The following is a 20697-nucleotide window of genomic DNA, read 5'->3' as shown; positions in this document are numbered from 1 at the left end:
CCTTCTAGAACCTTACCCATTTGTATGAACCAATCATAATTCCTTAACGTGTTTCTATCATCCGTACAGTCACCAAAATGGATCATATCAACAAATTTTCAAATATTCATCATATATTCAAACAGTTCATCATGTTCATAAATCTAAGCGGTTCCAATGCAACATCATTTAATATTGTTTTATCATTAAATCCATCTGAAACATATGTAGCCATTTTATCACTAAAATCCTTCTATCGTACACCCTAAACATTATGAAACAACATTGTTTGATCATCAAATATTACCCTAGTTTGTCAACAAGTTCATCATCATCACCTCTTTATTTCTATAATGTAGAAACGGACTCATGTTTACATATGATTCTGTTATCAGCTATCATCACCAAGATAGTCACTTCTATATCCTTGAACACACAATGTAATCATCATTCAATCATACAAAATGCACATTTCAATCAAACAAGCACCTTTATCATATGTTTTCATCTATTTGCAAGGAAACAACTAACCGGTTGGTAATCAAGAGTGTGATGGTGTGTAGGATTGATGAAAGGGAATCCCCGAGAGATGAACACGAACCGATCCGAGAGCTCCTGCTGCTGCCGCCAGTTGTTCTGAGAAGGAAGGAGGGTGTTTGGTGAGGTTTAGGGTTTTATCTAGAGAGAAAGGATGAGAAGGGAGTGAGTGAGGACAAGGAATGTTTAGGAATTGATGCAAATGATTGTTTCCAAAAGTGGCAATGTCGGCTAAGTTTAAGGGTTTTATACCCTTCAAAGGTGGTGCACCCTAAGGGGGTTTCAAGTGGGCTAAAAGGGATGTGGGCCAACTGTTTCGGGTCAGCAGGTACCGAGTCGAGACCGGGTGGTCTCGAGTCGGAACCTTGTGCTTTCGGTTCACATATTTTGCACACACACACACACACACATATATATATATATATATATATATATATATATAGTGGGGATCCTACAGAAAGTTTGTTTTTCCTAGAAAGTCTAGCAAGCGATCTGGGCCATCCAATGGGTGTGTTTAATGGTTGAGATCATCTTGGTGACATTTTGGTAATATGTGTTTCTTAAATATAGGATTATTTAATTAATCAGGGGCAGATATGTCATTTAGCTTGTTTTAAATATAGAAATAATTGTCATTCCATAACCACCCCACATTTCTTGCGATTTTCTCTCTCTCTCTCTCTCTCTCTCTCTCTCTCTCTCTCTCTCTCTCTCTCTCTTCCTTCTATCCTTCATGAAGAAACACATCAAGAAAACACATCGTATTAATCTGCTTGCTGCTAAAACACAGCGTCAAGAAATCCTCTAGCATTACCAGCATGGATGGTAAAACACAGCGTATGAATCTGCTTGCTAAAACACAACTGTATGAATCTGCTTGCTGTTAAAACACAACTGTATGAATCTGAATGCTAAAACACAACTGTGTGAATCTGCTTGCTGTTAAAACACAACTGTATGAATCTGCTTGCTGTTAAAACACAACTGTATGAATCTGAATGCTAAAACACAACTGTATGAATCTGAATGCTAAAACACAACTGTATGAATCTGCTTGCTGTTAAAACACAACTGTCACAACTGTATGAATCTGAATGCTAAATCACAACTGTATGAATCTGAATGCTAAATCACAACTGTATGAATCTGCTTGCTGTTAAAACACAACGTCAAGAACATTCTGGTGGTTTCCAGACATAATTAAAAATCGATACAGACCAGATAATAGTAAACAGAAAAAGAAGTGTATTTGCCATATCCGCAATCAAGAATTGTGTTTGAAGCCATAACTATCTCTCATGTAAAAACGATTTACGAATAATGTTGATCAAGATTGTGAAAGGAACGAATGAGAATTTGATTGATGTTTACATCTGGTAGTAATTCGCAAATCATGGAGAATCAGTTACCATAAAATCGTGCATAGTTAGTTAATGAGATATAAATTCCAAAATTAAAATAAAATGTCAAATTACACAATTGCCCTTTTAGTTAAAATCTTTCAATGCCACATGTCACGTTCTGATTGCTTCCTAGACTTTCTAGGAAAATAAGGCTTTCTACCCAACTCCTACTATATATATATATATATATATATATATATATATATATATATATATATATCACACATAATGCATACACCACAAATAAGATCTCACATAATGCATAGAAATAAATAACAGATTATCATTTAATAACACTTTATAACAACATTATATAATAGAGCTTGTCCAGGAAAACCCGAAGTGTCACACCCCCAAAATCCACACGCGGAGTATCACCGCATGGAGGTGTGACATGACCAGGATCAAGCCACCAATCATATTGAACAATGTAAATAGTAAATGTAATTCAACTAAACCAATATGAAAGGTGTTCAAAACATAAGTATAATTCAATGTTTAGCGGAAGCTTAAGAGTAAACCCAACATAAGTATAAAGTTTGAAATATCAAAAATGTTTAACAATGCATCCATGATCCATGTCCACAACGACCGCGTCTCCTAGTGCAAGCTCCATATGTACCTAACGACCTGCAAGGCATGTAACAGGGAGTCAACAACTAGTTGAGCGAGTTCACAGTTGGTTGTTTAGTTATAATGTTCATTTCGTAAACCGTATGTTTGTTTAGTAAACCATGTATCGTATATACTAGTATCGCGGCCCTACAGGCATGTTTGCGAAGATTAGTGGGAGTTTCCCATGTATTGTAGACTAGTTATATTTGTATCGCGGCCCTCCAGGCATGTGTGCGAAGTTTAGTAGTAGTATCGCGGCCATTCCAGGCATGTGTGCGAAGATTCGTATTCGTATCGCGGCCATTCCAGGCATGTGTGCGAAGAGTAGTATTTGTATCACTAGTCTAGCAGTATCTATAAGTGACCTTCCCCTAACGAGGTCAGTGATCCGTAATTCCCAATAACAATGTAAGTGCAAGTAATCATTCAATCCCATTCCCTACCCCGGGAATCCCATGCCTTGGTAAGAGTGTGAACTCACCTTGGTTTGCTCGGTATGCTAAGGTATGTGCTTGCAAATAATCAATCAAGTCCTAAAGTGTGCACGTATACGTAATCAGTTTGTATTCACGAAGTTCGCATATAAGTACATTCACATTGGATAATGCATCAATGATCACTGAGTAGCACAATGTACGTATTCATAATCATACAAGTCATGCACAACACTTAACGGCAGTTAACTAACCAAGTTAACTTTTAACGGACTTAAACTAAGTTAGGTGTGCTGTTTACCCATTCGGCGAAACACCCCTGTTTCGCCGTGAATCCCCTTCGACGAAACACCACTGTTTCGTCGTTATAACCCCTGGCGAAACACACAATCGTTTCGTCATGACTGGCCTCGACGAAACACCCCTTTTGTTTCGTCGTACTTGTTTCGCCAGGATATAAGTTTCGTCTACAAATGTCAGTTACGTCGTCAACATATCAGTTACAAAAACTAACACAGAAACCCTAATCATCAGTTCATCATCCGGCAATCATACAATCATCATCATACAGCAAACATCATACAGAAGCATACAAAAATCATTGAATCAAAAGCACGGTTCCCATACTTACCATACAATCACGGTATTAGATTCAGCATCATCAGTTAATTTTATTTCATCGGTCAACATTTTATTCGATTTGACAACAACATGCATCATGCTTAAATATTAATCAATTCATCAAGATCATAACATCCATCGTTAATCATCGCCGACAAACCCTATTCTATACCAAAACAATTAACAAGAAGTCATGATAGTCATGTATTCACATCCATTCCAGAAATCAAACAAGCATATACACAAACATATAACGAATAATCAAAGCATCAATGAAACTGAGTTAACGAACACGCACTAACCAAGATGAAAGGAACTATGAGTTGATCGCTAAAGGGCTTGGGGAAACACACACAGCTGCCGTCACACTTGGGAGAGAGTTTTAGGGTTTCAGATTGTTAAACGTGTGAAACTGAACTCGTTTCCTGTAAGTATACACGAAACAGCGTTCTGGGCCCTTAATGGGCTTCGCGTAACACTGGGCCGGCGAAACAGCCTGTTTCGTCAAATTAGCTGATGGCGAAACGCCCTGTTTCGTCGGGTGGTTATTGGCGAAACACATCTTGTTTCATCGGGTCATTTTATAGTTTAAATAGTTAAGTCTTTCAACAAGTTCCATATTATATCACCAAGCACATAAACATGTAATAATCACAATACGTTTTGTCATAACACAGCGTGTATAGTTACAAAGCAAACAAGTCAATTAAGTAAACAACCAAGTAGTCAACATGCAATAAATGCGAAAGTGGAATCTCAGAAACTCGAGTTGTCACATTATCCCCAACTTGAAAGGAATTTCGTCCCGAAATTTAGCATGCGGTTACTGAGGAAGCTAGGTAAGTTGTATCGTTTACTGGTTTCCCTGGGATGTCACATCATCCCCCTGTTGATCTGGAATTTCGTCCTGAAATTCTGTAGTAGCTTCAGCCTCAGTAGTAGTTGCATTGTTCTGGAATAACTGGGGATATTTGAGTTCCATTTGATCTTCTCCTTCCCAGGTAAACTCTGGGCCATGACGGGAGTTCCAACGAACTCGAACAAGTGGTATTCTGGTGTTCTTGAGGACCTTAACATCCCGGTCTGTGATTTCAACTGGTTCCTCGACGAAATGTAACTGCTCGTCGATAGTGAGTTCCTTCAAAGGAACTATGAGGGTCTCATCTAACAGGCACTTCTTCAGATTCGACACGTGGAAAACGTTGTGAACTGCACCGAGTTCTACTGGTAGGTTCAGTCTGTAGGCCACTTTGCTTAATCTTTCTATGATTTCGAACGGTCCAACATACCGCGGATTGAGTTTGCCTCGTTTGCCAAAACGGACAACACCCTTCCAGGGCGAAACTTTGAGTAGCACTCGATCCCCAACCTGGAACTCGAGTGATTTCCTGCGCTTATCAGCGTAGCTTTTCTGACGGTCACGTGCTGCCGCCATTCGTTGTCGTATCTGTGCAATCCGTTCAGTAGCATCAACTACAAGTTCTGGACCTGTGATCTGACTATCGCCCACCTCTGCCCAACAGAGAGGTGATCGGCATTTACGCCCGTATAATGCCTCGAATGAAGCGGCTTGTATGCTTGTGTGGTAACTATTATTGTACGAGAACTCCACTAACGGGAGATGTTTTTCCCAGCTGTTGCCGAAATCGATAACACATGCCCTAAGCATGTCTTCTAGGGTCTGTATAGTGCGCTCAGACTACCCATCCGTCTGAGGGTGATAAGCAGTGCTCATGTCCAATCGTGAGCCAAAAGCTTTGTGCATTGCTTGCCACAGTTCTGAAGTAAATCGTGCATCACGATCTGAGATAATGGAGGATGGCACTCCTTGCCTTGAAACCACTTCCTTCAAGTAGATGTCAGCTAAGGTAGACAAGTTGTCTGTTTCTTTGATAGCTAAGAAGTGTGTAGACTTAGTGAGTCTATCCACGATCACCCAATTAGTATCGTTACCACGCTGAGATCTAGGTAAGCCAGTAACAAAATCCATGGAAATTTCCTCCCATTTCCATTGTGGTATCTTGGGTTGCTGAAGTAGGCCTGATGGTTTCTGATATTCCGTCTTGACTCTCGCACAAGTCAAACACTTGCCAACGTAGGTTTCTATGTGGGCCTTCATGCTAGGCCACCAATATGTAGTTCTGAGATCGTGGTACATTTTATCCGAACCTGGATGTACCGAGTAGCGAGACTTATGTGCTTCGTCCATTACCAGTTCGCGTAAGTTGCCATAAAGTGGGACCCAAATACGCCCTGTTACATAATAGGCGCCGTCTTCCTTCTGTTCTAATCGTTTCCGTGAGCCGCGTAGGGCTTCAGCCCTGACGTTTTCTGGTTTCAACGCTTCTACCTGGGCATCTCGTATCTGTGCCAGAAGACTAGACTGAATAGTAAGTTGTAATGCTCGCACGCGTCTAGGTGCAGTATGCTTTCGACTGAGTGCGTCAGCCACAACATTGGCTTTGCCTGGATGATATTTGATGGCGCATTCGTAATCATTAAGTAGCTTAACCCATCGACGTTGACGCATGTTCAATTCCTTCTGTTTGAAGATATGCTCGAGACTCCTGTGATCGGTGTAGATGGTGCACTTGGTACCGTACAGGTAGTGTCGCCATATCTTAAGCGCGAAAACAACAGCTCCCAGCTCTAAATCGTGTGTGGTGTAGTTCCGTTCATGAACTTTAAGTTGCCCCGAAGCGTAGGCAATGACTTTATCCCTTTGCATCAATACACAACCAAGAACCTGAATTGATGCGTCGCAATAGACCACAAAATCGTCTGTGCCCTCTGGCAATGAAAGAATAGGTGCGCTGCATAATCTATCCTTTAAGTGTTGGAAAGCTGTTTCCTATGTATTACCCCAACGATAAGTAACACCTTTCTGTGTCAGTAATGTAAGAGGCTGCGCAATCTTTGAGAAGTCCTTGATAAACCGTCTGTAATAACCCGCCAATCCCAAGAATTGGCGTATTTCTGTCGGTGTACACGGTGCAGGCCAGTTCCTGATCGAGTCTACCTTGGATGGATCAACATGAATCCCATCCTTGTTCACCACATGGCCTAGGAAGTGGACTTCACGAAGCCAGAAGTCGCATTTCGAAAACTTGGCGTATAACTGTTCTGTTCGAAGGAGCTTCAAAATAAGTCGTAAATGCTGTCGTGTTCCTCCTGACTCTTAGAGTAGATCAGGATGTCGTCGATGAAGACTATGACAAATTGTCTAGGTAGGGTTTGCACACTCTGTTCATAAGATCCATAAAGACTGCAGGTGCATTCGTTAATCCGAATGGCATGACAAGAAACTCGTAGTGGCTGTAGCGAGTTCTGAATGCTGTTTTGGAGACGTCCTCATCCCGGACTCTCACTTGATGGTAACCTGACCTCAGATCAATCTTCGAGTAGTAGCTCTACCCTTGCAGCTGGTCGAACAAATCATCAATATGTGGAAGAGGATAGCGGTTCTTCACTGTCACCTTGTTCAGTTCGCGGTAATCTATGCACATACGGAAGGTACCGTCCTTCTTCTTTACAAATAGTACTGGAGCTCCCCAAGGTGAAGAGCTAGGACGAATAAAGCCCTTATCCAAGAGCTCTTGTAGTTGTTTGGACAATTCTTCAAGTTCAGTGGGAGCTAAGCGATACGGTGCACGAGCTATTGGTGCTGCTCCTGGAGTTAGTTCGATTTGGAATTCGACCTGGCGGTGAGGTGGTAGCCCAGGTAAATCTTCAGGAAACACTTGAGGGAAGTCACGTACAACTGGGATATCCTCTAATCTCTTCTCTTTTGCTGATGCGTCTGTAACAAGTGCCAAAATGGCAGTGTGACCCTTTCGTAAACATTTCTGAGCCTTCAGAAAGGAGATGATGCCAACCACGGCACCACTCTTGTCGCCTTGAACTTCGAGAGGTTCTTTACCAGAACGGGGAATACGAACTATCTTCTCCTTGCATACGATCTCTGCTTGTTGTTGGGATAACCATTCCATACCAATGACGATGTCGAAACTACCCAGAACTATAGGGATGAGATCGATGGAGAAAGTCTGACCCGCTAAGATGATGTTACAACCCTTAACTACGTGTGTGGCCTCTAAACTTTTACCGTTGGCTAACTCTATGACATGTTTGGTGTTTAAGGGTGTTGGTGTACGTTTTAACATTTGACTGACTATTAGAGACACATAACTGGTATCCGCACCCGAATCAAACAAAACAGTAACATAAAAGTCGTCGAGAAGAAACTTACCCATAACCACCTTAGGATCATTCCTTGCGTCACCCTGCCCCAGCACGAACACACGACCCCTAGCGTCGTTGCCATTATTGTTTCCCCCGTTGTTGTTCCCATTGCCCGGATTATTGTTGTTGTTGTTTTTCTGGTTCTGGTTTAACTGGGCGTAGTCACGTTTGAAGTGGCCTTCAGCGCCACATTGATAGCATCCCCTGTTGCCTCGCTGCTGTTGCTGGTTTCGTGGAGCAGGTGGGTGTTGTTGCTGGTTCTGATTCGCAGGTCGTGAGCTCTTGTAATCTTTAGCCTCATGACCCATCTTGAGGCACCGCTGACAACGACCCTTGTTGCACTGGCCGTTGTGATGTTTGTTGCAAGTATTGCACCTTGGGAGGTTTCCTCGATATCCACCCTGTCTTTGATTGCCCGAGGATTGCTGACCAGGGCTCTGGTAGTTATCAGTCTTTCACTGCTGAACCTAAGACTGAGCTGTAGCTGAACCCTTGCTAGAATCCCCATCCCATTTCCGCTTGTTGTCACTGGGAGTATCGGAAGTAGTAGCGTCGGTAGCACTGATACGTTTAGGCAGCCTATTCTGTTCCACTGCCTGATCTGTGAGGCGATGAGCAAGACGTTGAATATCCTGGATATTATCAAGGTTGGCCGATGTCACGTGACTTTGGATCTCTGGTGCTAGCCCTTTGAGATACAACTCAATGCGATTGATAGGAGGATCCACTATAGTTGGACACAGGACAGCCAACTCGTTTGACCGTTTAGTATATGCCTCAATTTCCGACCGCGTCATTTTCAAATGAAAGAACTCCACTTCTAGCTTGTGGATGTCATCACATGTGCAGTATTCCCGTTTGATCAGTTCTTTGAAATCATTCCAAGGGGTGGCGTTAGCAGCTTCCAACCCTAAAATCTGAACTTGCGCATTCCACCAAGTCAGCGCAATGCCTTCTAGGGTACCAGTGGCGTACTTCACCCTGCGAGCCTCAGGGCATTCACACATCTCAAATACGGACTCAAGCTTTTCAAACCAATGGAGGAGTCCAACTACTCCTTCAGTGCCACTGAATGTGCTAGGACGACAGTCCATGAAATTCTTGAAAGTACAAACAGGTTGCTGAACGTGTTGACCTGTTGGGTATAAGAACAGGACAAGGTTAAGCACAAGAGTTGGTTTAGGAGTGTAGGATCTAAGGATCCTAGTGTGAGTTACGACTGCAGGGTATACCTCCTGCTTGTGCGGCTGCAAGTGCCGCAGCAACTTGTTCGTTAATGAGAGCCGTCAACTGGGCTTGTGTCATGTTAATGCGTCCAGCCATGATCTTCATAGCAAAAGTAACGTAAGTGAGAGAGGTTCGCGAAAAAGTGCGATGACAGAAGAGAGTAAGCACACAAGTGTTCTCAAGCAATAGTTGTTATGTTTATCTAAGCATACCACGAGCAAAGTTCTATGAAATCTAGCAAGTAGGTAATGTAAACTTGAATAGTAGTACCTAGTGTGTTGAGTCTTGCACGTGGAGCGAAGCATCGTTGTGGATCGTTGAGCACTGTACAGGTTATAGTCTGGTTTTAATAAAAATGTTTTCCCCTTATTAAAACCAAGTTCTCTATAACCAATGGCTCTGATACCAATCTGTCACACCCCCAAAATCCACACGCGAAGTATCACCGCATGGAGGCGTAGGATCAAGCCACCAATCATATTGAACAATGTAAATAGTTAATGTAATTCAACCAAACCAATATGAAAGGTGTTCAAAACATAATATAATTCAATGTTTAGCGGAAGCTTAAGAGTAAACCCAACATAAGTATAAAGTTTGAAATGTAAAAAATGTTTAACAACACATCCATGATCCATGTCCACAAGGACCGCGTCTCCCAGTGCAAGCTCCATATGTACCTAACGACCTGCAAGGCATGTAACAGGGAGTCAACAATAAGTTGAGCGAGTTCACAGTTGGTTGTTTAGTTATAATGTTCATTTCGTAAACCGTATGTTTGTTTAGTAAAACATGTATCGTATATAGTAGTATCGCGGCCCTCCAGGCATGTTTGCGAAGATTAGTGGAGTTTCGCATTATTGTAGACTAGTTATATTTGTATCGCGACCCTCCAGGCATGTGTTCGAAACTTAGTAGTAGTATCGCGGCCATTCCAGGCATGTGTGCGAAGATTCGTATTCGTATCACGGCCATTCCAGGCATGTGTGCGAAGAGTAGTATTTGTATCACTAGTCTAGCAGTATCTATAAGTGACCTTCCCCTAACGAGGTCAGTGATCCGTAATTCCCAATAACAATGTAAGTGCAAGTAATCATTCAATCCCATTCCCTACCCCAGGAATCCCATGCCTTGGTAAGAGTGTGAACTCACCTTGGTTTGCTCGGTATGCTAAGGTATGTGCTTGCAAATAATCAATCAAGTCCTAAAGTGCGCACGTATACGTAATCAGTTTGTATTCACGAAGTTCGCATATAAGTACATTCACAGTGGATAATGCATCAATGATCACTGAGTAGCACAATGTACGTATTCATAATCATACAAGTCATGCACAACACTTAACGGCAGTTAACTAACCAAGTTAACTTTTAACGGACTTAAACTAAGTTAGGTGTGCTGTTTACCCATTCGGCGAAACACCCCTGTTTCGCCGTGAATCCCCTTCGACGAAACACCACTGTTTCGTCGTTATAACCCTTGGCGAAACACACAATCGTTTCGTCATGACTGGCCTCGATGAAACACCCCTTTTGTTTCGTCGTACTTGTTTCGCCAGGATATACGTTTCGTCTACAAATGTCAGTTACGTCGTCAACATATCAGTTACAAAAACTAACACAGAAACCCTAATCATCAGTTCATCATCAGGCAATCATACAATCATCATCATACAGCAACATCATACAGAAGCATAGAGAAATCATTGAGTCAAAAGCACGGTTCCCATACTTAACATACAACCGACAAGAACATCGAACCCGTTCACATACAATCATGGTATTAGATTCAGCATCATCAGTTAATTTTATTTCATCGTTCAACATTTTATTCGATTTGACAACAACATGCATCATGCTTAATATATTAATCAATTCGTCAAGATCATAACATCCATCGTTAATCATCGCCGACAAACCCTATTCTATACCAAACACTTAACAAGAAGTCATGATAGTCACGTATTCACATCCATTCCAGAAATCAAACAAGCATATACACAAACATATAACGAATAATCAAAGCATCAATGAAACCGTGTTAACGAACACGCACTTACCGAGATGAAAGGAACTATGAGTTGATCGCTAAAGGGCTTGGGGAAACACACACAGCTGCTGTCACACTTGGGAGAGAGTTTTAGGGTTTCAGATTCTTAAACGTGTGAAACTGAACTCGTTTCCCTTAAATATACACGAAACAACATTCTGGGCCCTTAATGGGCTTCGCGTAACACTGGGCCGGCGAAATAGCTTGTTTCGTCGAATTAGCTGATGGCGAAACGCCCTGTTTCATCGGGTGGTTATTGGCGAAACACATCTTGTTTCGTCGGGTCATTTTATAGTTTAAATAGTTAAGTCTTTCAACAAGTTCCATATTATATCACCAAGCACATAAACATGTAATAATCAGAATACGTTTTGTCATAACACAGCGTGTATAGTTACAAAGCAAACAAGTCAATTATGTAAACAACCAAGCAGTCAACGTGCAATAAATGCGAAAGTGGAATCTCGGAAACTCGAGTTGTCACATTATCCCCAACTTGAAAGGAATATCGTCCCGAAATTTAGCATGCGGTTACTGAGGAAACTAGGTAAGTTGTATCGTTTACTGGTTTCCCTGGGATGTCACACGAAGTGTCACATTATCCCCAAGTTTTAAGAACTTTCATCCCGAAAGTTAGAGCGCAGCCACTGCCAAGCTAGTGTGTACGAGAATATTTCCGCGGGGTGTCACATCATCCCCTTGTTAGTTTGGAATTTCGTCCCGAAATTCCGTTGTAGCTTCAGTGCTGGGTGTTTCGTTTGCAAACAACTGGGGATACTTGCGCCTTATCTGGTATTCCCGTTGCCAGGTAAACTCTGGGCCACAGTGCGAGTTTAAACGAACTCGTACGAAAGGTATCTTGCTACATTTGAGGGTCTTGGTTTCTCGATCCATGATCTCAACCGGTTCCTCAACGAAGCGTAGTTGATCATCAATAGTAAGTTCCTTAAAAGGAACCACGAGTGTCTCATATGACAAACACTTCTTCAGATTAGATACGTGGAAGACGTTATGCACCGCACTCAGTTCTTCAGGTAGATTCAATCTGTAAGCCACCTTATCGATCCTCTCGGTAATTTCGAATGGTCCAACGTATCGCGGATTAAGCTTGCCCCATTTGCCAAAACGCACCACACCCTTCCAGGGTGAGACTTTTAGTAGAACCCGGTCCCCGACCTGGAATTCTAGAGGTTTCCTATGCTTATCAGCGTAGCTTTTCTGACGGTCATGAGCTGCCGTCATGCGTTGTCTGATCTGGCATTATGCCAGTCTACCTCTCTTATTGGTCATCACGCCTTTCAAACGGCGGTCTACCTAATTAATCGACTACCCACACCTATCCTCAATCAAAAACTCCTTACGAAATGTTGCATCATTCTCCATCAAATTACACTAAATTAAAACCATTCGGTTGACTTTGCTATCCATGGTTAAAAAAACCATACTCAGCTTCAAAACTACACCCAAAATCATCAAGATGTATCTTCATTGGCTACTCCACTTCCAAGTCGGCCTACAAATGTCTAGACATCTCTACCAAACGCCTATATCACTCACGTCATGTTCAATTCGTACCCCATATTTTTCCCACTCGCAATCCACATGCTAATCCCATCTTCCTACTTCCCATTGATGACTTTTTAGATTACTCACCTCCATCGCCATTATCTACTGACCCAACACCCACTCCTCAACCCACACAGTTTCCTCTTTTTATGCCTCCTACTCCCACAAATATCCATACAACACCTCCCTTTCCCGCTCACATATCTACTCAACCCGACCACACTTTCACTCAACCTAACCAACCGCACATACCAACCCCTACTAGGCAGTCTAATGACACCAATCAACCCCAAACCACACCTGTCGTCCATCCGACCAACCCCACTTCGCCTCACCCACTTCCCTACACATCGATCCCCTTCACACCACCTCACCCACATCCGTTACTCACCACAACATCAATTCACCAACTCCCTCCACACCCACTGCCAACTTATCTCCACCATGAAACCCAACCCCACCCCCTCAAACTCGTAAACTAAACCCCAAATACTATGGTACCAACTTTGTTAATCACACCACCATTCATCCCATCCCTTCCATACTCGAACCTACGTATGTTTCTCAAGCATTCAAAGATCCATTATGGAGAAAAGCAATGGATGATGAGTGCAATGTTCTTCTTCACAACCACACTTGGGAACTAGTTCCGCCATCCTCACACCAACCCATTGGTTGCAAATGGGTTTTTCGAGTTAAAAGGAAAATGGACGGGTCCATTGATAAGTATAAAGCACGTCTAGTGGCCAAGGGCTTTCACCAACAACCAGGGAAAGATTTATTTGAAACATTTAGCCCGGTCACTAAGCCGGTTACCATTCGTGTTGTTCTCTCCTTAGCTCTCCCTCACAATTGGCCCTTGATACAATTAGATGTAAACAATGCCTTTTTACAAGGTACTTAACACGAAGATGTTTACATGATCCAACCATCGGGGTATAAAAATGAACAGTTTCCCAACCATGTGTGTAATCTCCGAAAGTCTCTCTATGGTCTCAAACAAGCACCAAGGGCATGGTACTTGGAACTCAAAACGTTCCTCTTACACTATGGCTTCAAAAAATCTCATTCGGATGCCTCTCTTTTTATCTACAATGAAAAAGGAAAACTTATGTATTTTCTTGTATATGTTGATGACATTGTTTTGACAGGAAATTGTACAAGTTTCGTCGACACCTTTGTGACACTTCTATCTCAACAGTTCTCTCTCAAGGACCTAGGCGAACTCCACCACTTCTTGGGCATTGAAGTAGTTCCTACCAATCATGGCATCTTTCTTTCGCAACATAGGCACATTAATGACCTTCTCACCAACTTTCACATGGATGGTGCAAAGGATGTTGTCACTCCTGTAAGTTCATCCGAACCACTCTACCCGGATGATGGTTCTTCTCGCATTGATCCAACCTCTTATAGAAAAATTATTGGCTCCCTTCAATACCTTACATTCACTAGAGCAGATGTTTGCTTTGCGGTTAACAAGTTGTCTCAATACATGCATGCACCTACGATTAAGCACATGCAAGCATTAAAGTGAGTCATGCGGTATTTAAAGGGTACCATCCATTATGTCTTATTTCTAAATCGAAGACAACCAATATCCATAACGACCTTTGCCGACTCCGAGTGGGGAGACATCAATGCTGGGGGACGGTCCACCTCGGCTTATCTCATATATCTTGGGTCAAACATTGTCTCTTGGAAGTCAACTAGACAAAAAACAGTCTCGAGGTCCTCCATAGAAGCCGAATATAAAGCTTTAGTAAATGCCGCGGCCGAAGTCACATGGGTAGAAAACCTTCTACAAGAGCTTCAAATCAAACCCGCTTCACCACCAAAACTTTACTGTGTGATCGGAGTGTCGCGCTCCGGTCAAAGATAATATTTATAAGCCCAAATTACCCTTAACTATGTGTTAGTGGTAGCAAGGGGTCGAACCACGAAGAGTATGTGCTTTCTGTGTGGATTCGATTGAATTAAAGCAAATGTCACGTTTTATGAAGCTTGCTAGAATATCTTTTTATGTTTTTGTTTAATTGAGAGAAGTGAAGTTAAACTAAGTGAATTGATTAAATTGATTAACAACTAATGATTAACGCTTACAAGAAAATTGGTTACTAGAACAATAATAAGAAAAAGGAATCACACCCGGTTTCGGTAATTGCTAACTTAGGATTTCTACAAGTTTTAGATTCAACTCAAATGCATTCGATTAACGGATTTTGTGTACCGTGACTTAGGTGCTAATAACTATCAACGTCCCGAAGAACGGACAAGAATACACTTTCTAATCAACACAAGTAAATCCTAACCACGACAATGCACAATTACATATCACCATTTCGCAAAGTCATAACTTTTAACATCGTTCGACAATTTACGAATTCGTAACAAATGTAACACTATTATCAAAGGTTTCAAAAATCAAACACAAATTGTCACAAAGTTGAAGCAATAAACAATTCAAAACCCTAAATTAACAACTACCTACGCCGGGGTGAAACCGAGATGATTAGCCGCTCATGGTTGAAGAAGCTTGATCACTGGATATTTGGGATGCGAATTGAATCATCTTGAATCTTGTGGAGTGGTAGAAGGATGAGGATTAGGGTGTTGGTGGATGATGATGGTGAAAGGAATGATGATTGGATGAACTAGGGTTTGGTGGATGATGATTGTGAAAGTTGATGATGGTTGATGATTCGGGTTGTTGTGATGGATGATGATGAATGGATGGATGAATGGATTGAAGGTTAGGGTTTGGAATCAAGATTGATATGATAATGATAATTCTCTTGATTCGGTTGTAATCTTAATGATGGATGGATTGGTAGGTGATAGATGGTCAATTGTGGCTCCAAGATGAAGTTCAAATCTCCAATTCAAGTGTAACTTACGAATTAATGCTCCAGAACCAATGGGAATCGAGTATAACTCAAAGAAACCCAAATTTCGCGTAACAGGATTCTACTACTCATCGCCGACGGTCATGAACCCGTCGCCGACGGGCTGCCAAAATGTGAAAACGGCCGACGGCCTATTTAACTGGTTACGAGCAATTTCAGCCGATGGGTGTTTCTAAGGGCCGTCTCCGACGGCTTGGGACCCGTCGGGGATGGGCTCTCCAGCCTGCTTCTCTGATTTCTTCGTTTCGCACTTCCAGTTGATCCGTAACGCGTCCCAATGCTCCGGTTCTCGACCCGGTGACTCGTAAAACTCCCGAATTGCTCCTTAAACTTCATTAAACCTGCAAAAACACAAATCTAATTAAAAGTAGGATATTCAAGATTAAAACTTGTGTAAAAACATAAAGTTACACCATAACGGACTCCGGTTTTCAACCACGTATCACATCCCCACACTTGTCTTTTGCTTGTCCTCAAGCAAATCTGTTTTTCACTTTCACGTGGGTCGAACAACGAATATACTTCCCATCCCCGAGACAAAGGTTAAGGTCTATTGTCATACAAAAGTCCACATTCTTTACAATTTCCTCATATTTACCGGTAAAGTGAATAATCACATATAATAATGGTTATCCAAATTAACCCGCCCGTAAAACTAACAAGTCATGCATATCCCTCACAATGTTCTCTCCACTCGGCTTATAATTTGGCTAATGTGTATAAGGTATTAGCACTTCAATCAATTAATTGCTCAAAACCAGTTAGAACACGTACCCGCATAGGCTTGCAACTCAATCATTCTCCAACACCGATCACGAATACTAAGCACAAGTCAAAAGGTCATTGAAGGGTTATAACGGGGCTAGGCTAAGGGTAGGGAATAGGATATTTTAAAGTGGCTAAGGTAATGAAAATTCGATCTTTATTACAACGGAACTATTCTAAACTCAAGTAAACTATAAACATCAACTCTAAGGCAATGATTTTCGCCTTTTATTCAATAACTAGAAACACATATTTTTGGATTTTTCTAAATGATTTTTCATTCTTTTTCACAACATTTCCTAATATATATATATATATATATATAGAGTAAGGTTAACATACAAAAAGTCTTATCATACATCACGTAGGAGACAATGGTAACCGTTGGATCAGGGGTATAATCACGCATGAGACCACATAATCACGCATGGGACCACATAATCACGCATGGAACTATAATCACGCACGTTCTATGATAATAACGCACGTTATATTTTTTGTCATGTATGTTAATGTAGGTTAAGCCTTGAAGTACATTATACTTTCACTATATATATATATATATATATATATATATAATTTATATATATGTATATATAAATCACAACTATACAACTTAAACTCCTATAAGCGAATTTTCATCACACGGGTTTAAAAAGAAAAGGCTTATGGTTATGAGCTAAACGAGTTGTCAAACGAAAGGTTTAGGCTCAAAGTTGGCTACTAGGGGATACTTTTTGGGGAAGGATATAAAAATGGTGTAAAAGGAAAAGGTTTGCCTAATGCCTTAATCATTCTCGTGCTTGTATTCGGTCTATGGTCTCGAACGTATCAAAAGTTGCAAGTTCTACAATACGCGACTAATGGTCCACTCAAACAAAGAAACATGTAAATGCAAATCTATGGTATAAAAGTGGCACAAACCTCACGTACAAGGGTATGATATGTGATATGCATGATGTACTAGTTTCTTAGGCGGGTATGATATAAAAGTGGCACAAACCACCCGCTAAATACCCGTCATGCTATTAATTTGAACTTGACCATGACAAAAGACCAAATGGGTTGTGTCATCCCTCGTTCTTGTGCTTTTAAGATCGCTTTTGAAACAAGAAATTTTTGAAAAATTTTTGAAATTTTCCCCAATCCCCACACTTGAGGTAAACATTGTCCTCAATGTGTAGTGTTTAAATGAACGGGTCAAAATCGAAAGTTTTTACAACTCCCCCATCCCCACACTTGAGGTAAACATTGTCCTCAATGTGTAGGAACTAGAGTTTTAAAAATACACAAGGGATGTGACACGACTAACCTTCCCAACATTTCGCCCCGGAAAATACAATACAAAATACAATCCACTTATTACTAACTAAGAATCAAAGTAAAAAGAAACACATGCACCTGATTTTTGTCTCTTGATACTCATATCTCCTTCGTCTCTTCATAAAAACGGTTGTCCCGCGAACATGTTGTACCTACAAATTCTAATCCTTGTGTAGAAGCATGCTTCTCACAACCATCAAAATTTATTAGCTACCTAATTCTACCACTTCTATGAAAATATTACCAAGCCATGCGTTAATTTACTTCGATTTATGTGGAAAATAATTTACAACAACAACAAACCTAACTCGCTTTCGTAGGAATCACGGTTGCATTTAGCGTATGCAACAAACCCTTTTAAACCCCCCCCAATAGCTTGGGAGGACGAGTAGGTCTCGTGAGGGTTATATAGGGAACACACCCACAACGTTCATTTAACTAGGCAGAAAGTAAATAAAAACGACAAAGAAATAAAGAACCAAAGTATACAACAACAACAACACAAAACATACCATACCTCTACCGCTGATATCGCTCGTTGGGATCAACTGGCGGGTTTGGCTGGTATTGATAACCAGTGAGGGCCTCAAACATCTCCCTATAGTTATCGAGTGGACTCTGCTCCCCTTGAGGTGGTGCTTGGTAGGGAATCGGGATAAAGCTAGAGCCTACCGCTTCGGGCCAGTGAGGAGTCGGGTCGGATGGGCCTTGTGGGTGGGGAAGGTCGGGGTAATTGGTCCATCCCGAGTGTTCGGTATATGGGAGACCAGCTTGATAGTCTCTTTGGTGTCGCTCCTGATCGTGGAGCACCTTGGCATTATTAATAGCCATTTGGTGAGAGACATACAAGGCACTCCAGCGGCGTCGTTCCAATTCTCTTGCTTCATTTTGACGCGTTGCCTCTGCTTCCTCCCATGCCCGTCTTCGGGCTGCCTCATCCTCTTGCATTTTTGCCAACTGTTCCATGTGTGACCTCTGCATCGCTTGGAACAGTTGTTGCTCCTCCACAAACTTATTCATTCTCTCACGATGAGCTGCTTGAACTGCCCAATACTCCTGCATTTGGGGTCCCTGTGCCTCCTCCCAGGCATCCCTCCTTCGGTTATACTCTCGGCCTTCACCTACGCATGCAGAGACATTGTCATATATCTCTTGCTGTCCCTGATCAAAATTTTTGTAGGAGGGCACCCGTCTAATGTTCACAAAGCCCGCCACATCTGCATTAATTTCCCTATGCGGCCTCATGTATCGTTGTCTTGATCTCTGTAGACCGGAAGGCTCAGTTTCCTCCTCTTCATCACCCATCTCTTCATCTTCTCTCGATTCCGGTTGTGCCCCTGAAGTAAGAAACTCATACTTATGACCCATCCTGTCAGTCACAACATACTTGTTCCTTTAGAGATTAACCTCTATCTTCCAGTTCTTCTTCATGGAGGCCTTGTTAATTTCTTCCAATGGTTTAGTTACCCATAGTGATTCCGGTGGTAGGCAATTTTGTTAAACGATCATGGCACTAATGAGGCGTGCGTATGGATGAAACGCCTCTATGACGATTCCCAAGTAACCCATGTGTTCATCATCACTATGTGCCTCCATGATAATGTAGGAGTCCCATATAACAAAGAATGTACCACCCTACAATCACTCACTCTAACACCTCCTCGATCGCCAAACCTCACCAAAACATTCTCGATGGAAATCCCTTGGAGAATCTTTCCCTCAATCGTCATTTGAGTTCTCTTTGCTTCTCCTCCGTCGTTGTAAGGTAAGACAACCGCTATCATCTGGTCGGGGTCATCACTGTTCATGTGATTATCCAAAAATCGCTCAATGGATGGGTAATCGTATGCTTGCACTCCCAAGGAGTCAAAACGCGCAATACAATTCATTGTTTCGAAGGACATTGTCATGTTCCCTCGGCTAGTCTTCCCCACCAATCTCCACTACGATGGAGGTTCATTTTTGTTCATGAGCTTCAAAGTGGATAACCATTCACACACCTCCGCTAAATACACCCGGGAGGTGTTGTCTTCACACCAGTCAAGGACTCTTTCCCAACCTTGACGTTCGAACATCTGCACAATCCCAATTTGTCGAAAATCTTCCACGTTCACAACCCGTTCATATACCACCCTTACCGGAACTGAGGTGTTCACATTGTTTACCATCTTCCACTTCCATAACTTAGCCTACAACTTCCGATCCTGATAGCCTGATAATGGTTTGTTTTTCTCTTTATCCCAAACTTTGGCGCTTTTGCTATCCCTAAACTTTGCCCACTCCCAATCCTGCCTATACAATCTCGCATCATTCTCTTCTACGGAGCTTAGCTGCTCCCACTTCCTCGGTATTAAACCAGAAGAAGAACCCACACCTGATGATGAAGCTTGCCCTGTAGTCTTTTGTCTTTTACCACCAGTCATAACTACAATCATAAACAAGCAAAACATCAATATAAGCTCAACCTTCACTAAACTCTTAAACTTTGAACATGATATGTGACGTTGAAATTTTAATTAATAAGTGAATGTAAAATCGCCTTTTTAAACTTCCAAAGTCGCTCATTTTATCATATACTTATCAATTCCCTTGTTAACTTGCAATTTCTTATAAGTTCAACAAAATTCAACATCACTCTCATGTTCAATCATGTACATAACAAGTGTAATCACTTCACTATGGTTATCACATGCTCAAATTCTGTCCAGAACAACTAATCATACTTAAACTCATGCAAGAACAACATACATTGTTTAAACAACCTACTCTTAGATAAAAGAATCTAAAATTTCGGAAGAAAAACAACTAAGCATATGATAATCATGCATAAAGTTAAGCAAATCCATACCTTTGTGTTGTTTGAACAAGAAAAACTATGAAAAGATGTAAAGCAACAAGATTGATGAACACCCCTTCAAAAACCCTAAGTTACACGCCCAGAAATCTTGCAAAATAGCAAGAATTGATGAAAACCGTGTTGGGGGTTTTGTTCCTCTTGAAAAATCACACAAGATAGACCCAAAAATCAAG

The sequence above is a fragment of the Helianthus annuus genome, chromosome 17 (genome assembly GCF_002127325.2).
Source record: "Helianthus annuus cultivar XRQ/B chromosome 17, HanXRQr2.0-SUNRISE, whole genome shotgun sequence".
Taxonomy (NCBI): domain Eukaryota; kingdom Viridiplantae; phylum Streptophyta; class Magnoliopsida; order Asterales; family Asteraceae; genus Helianthus; species Helianthus annuus.
The sequence above is the reverse complement of the archived record's forward strand: the minus strand, read 5'-3'. Positions refer to the sequence as shown.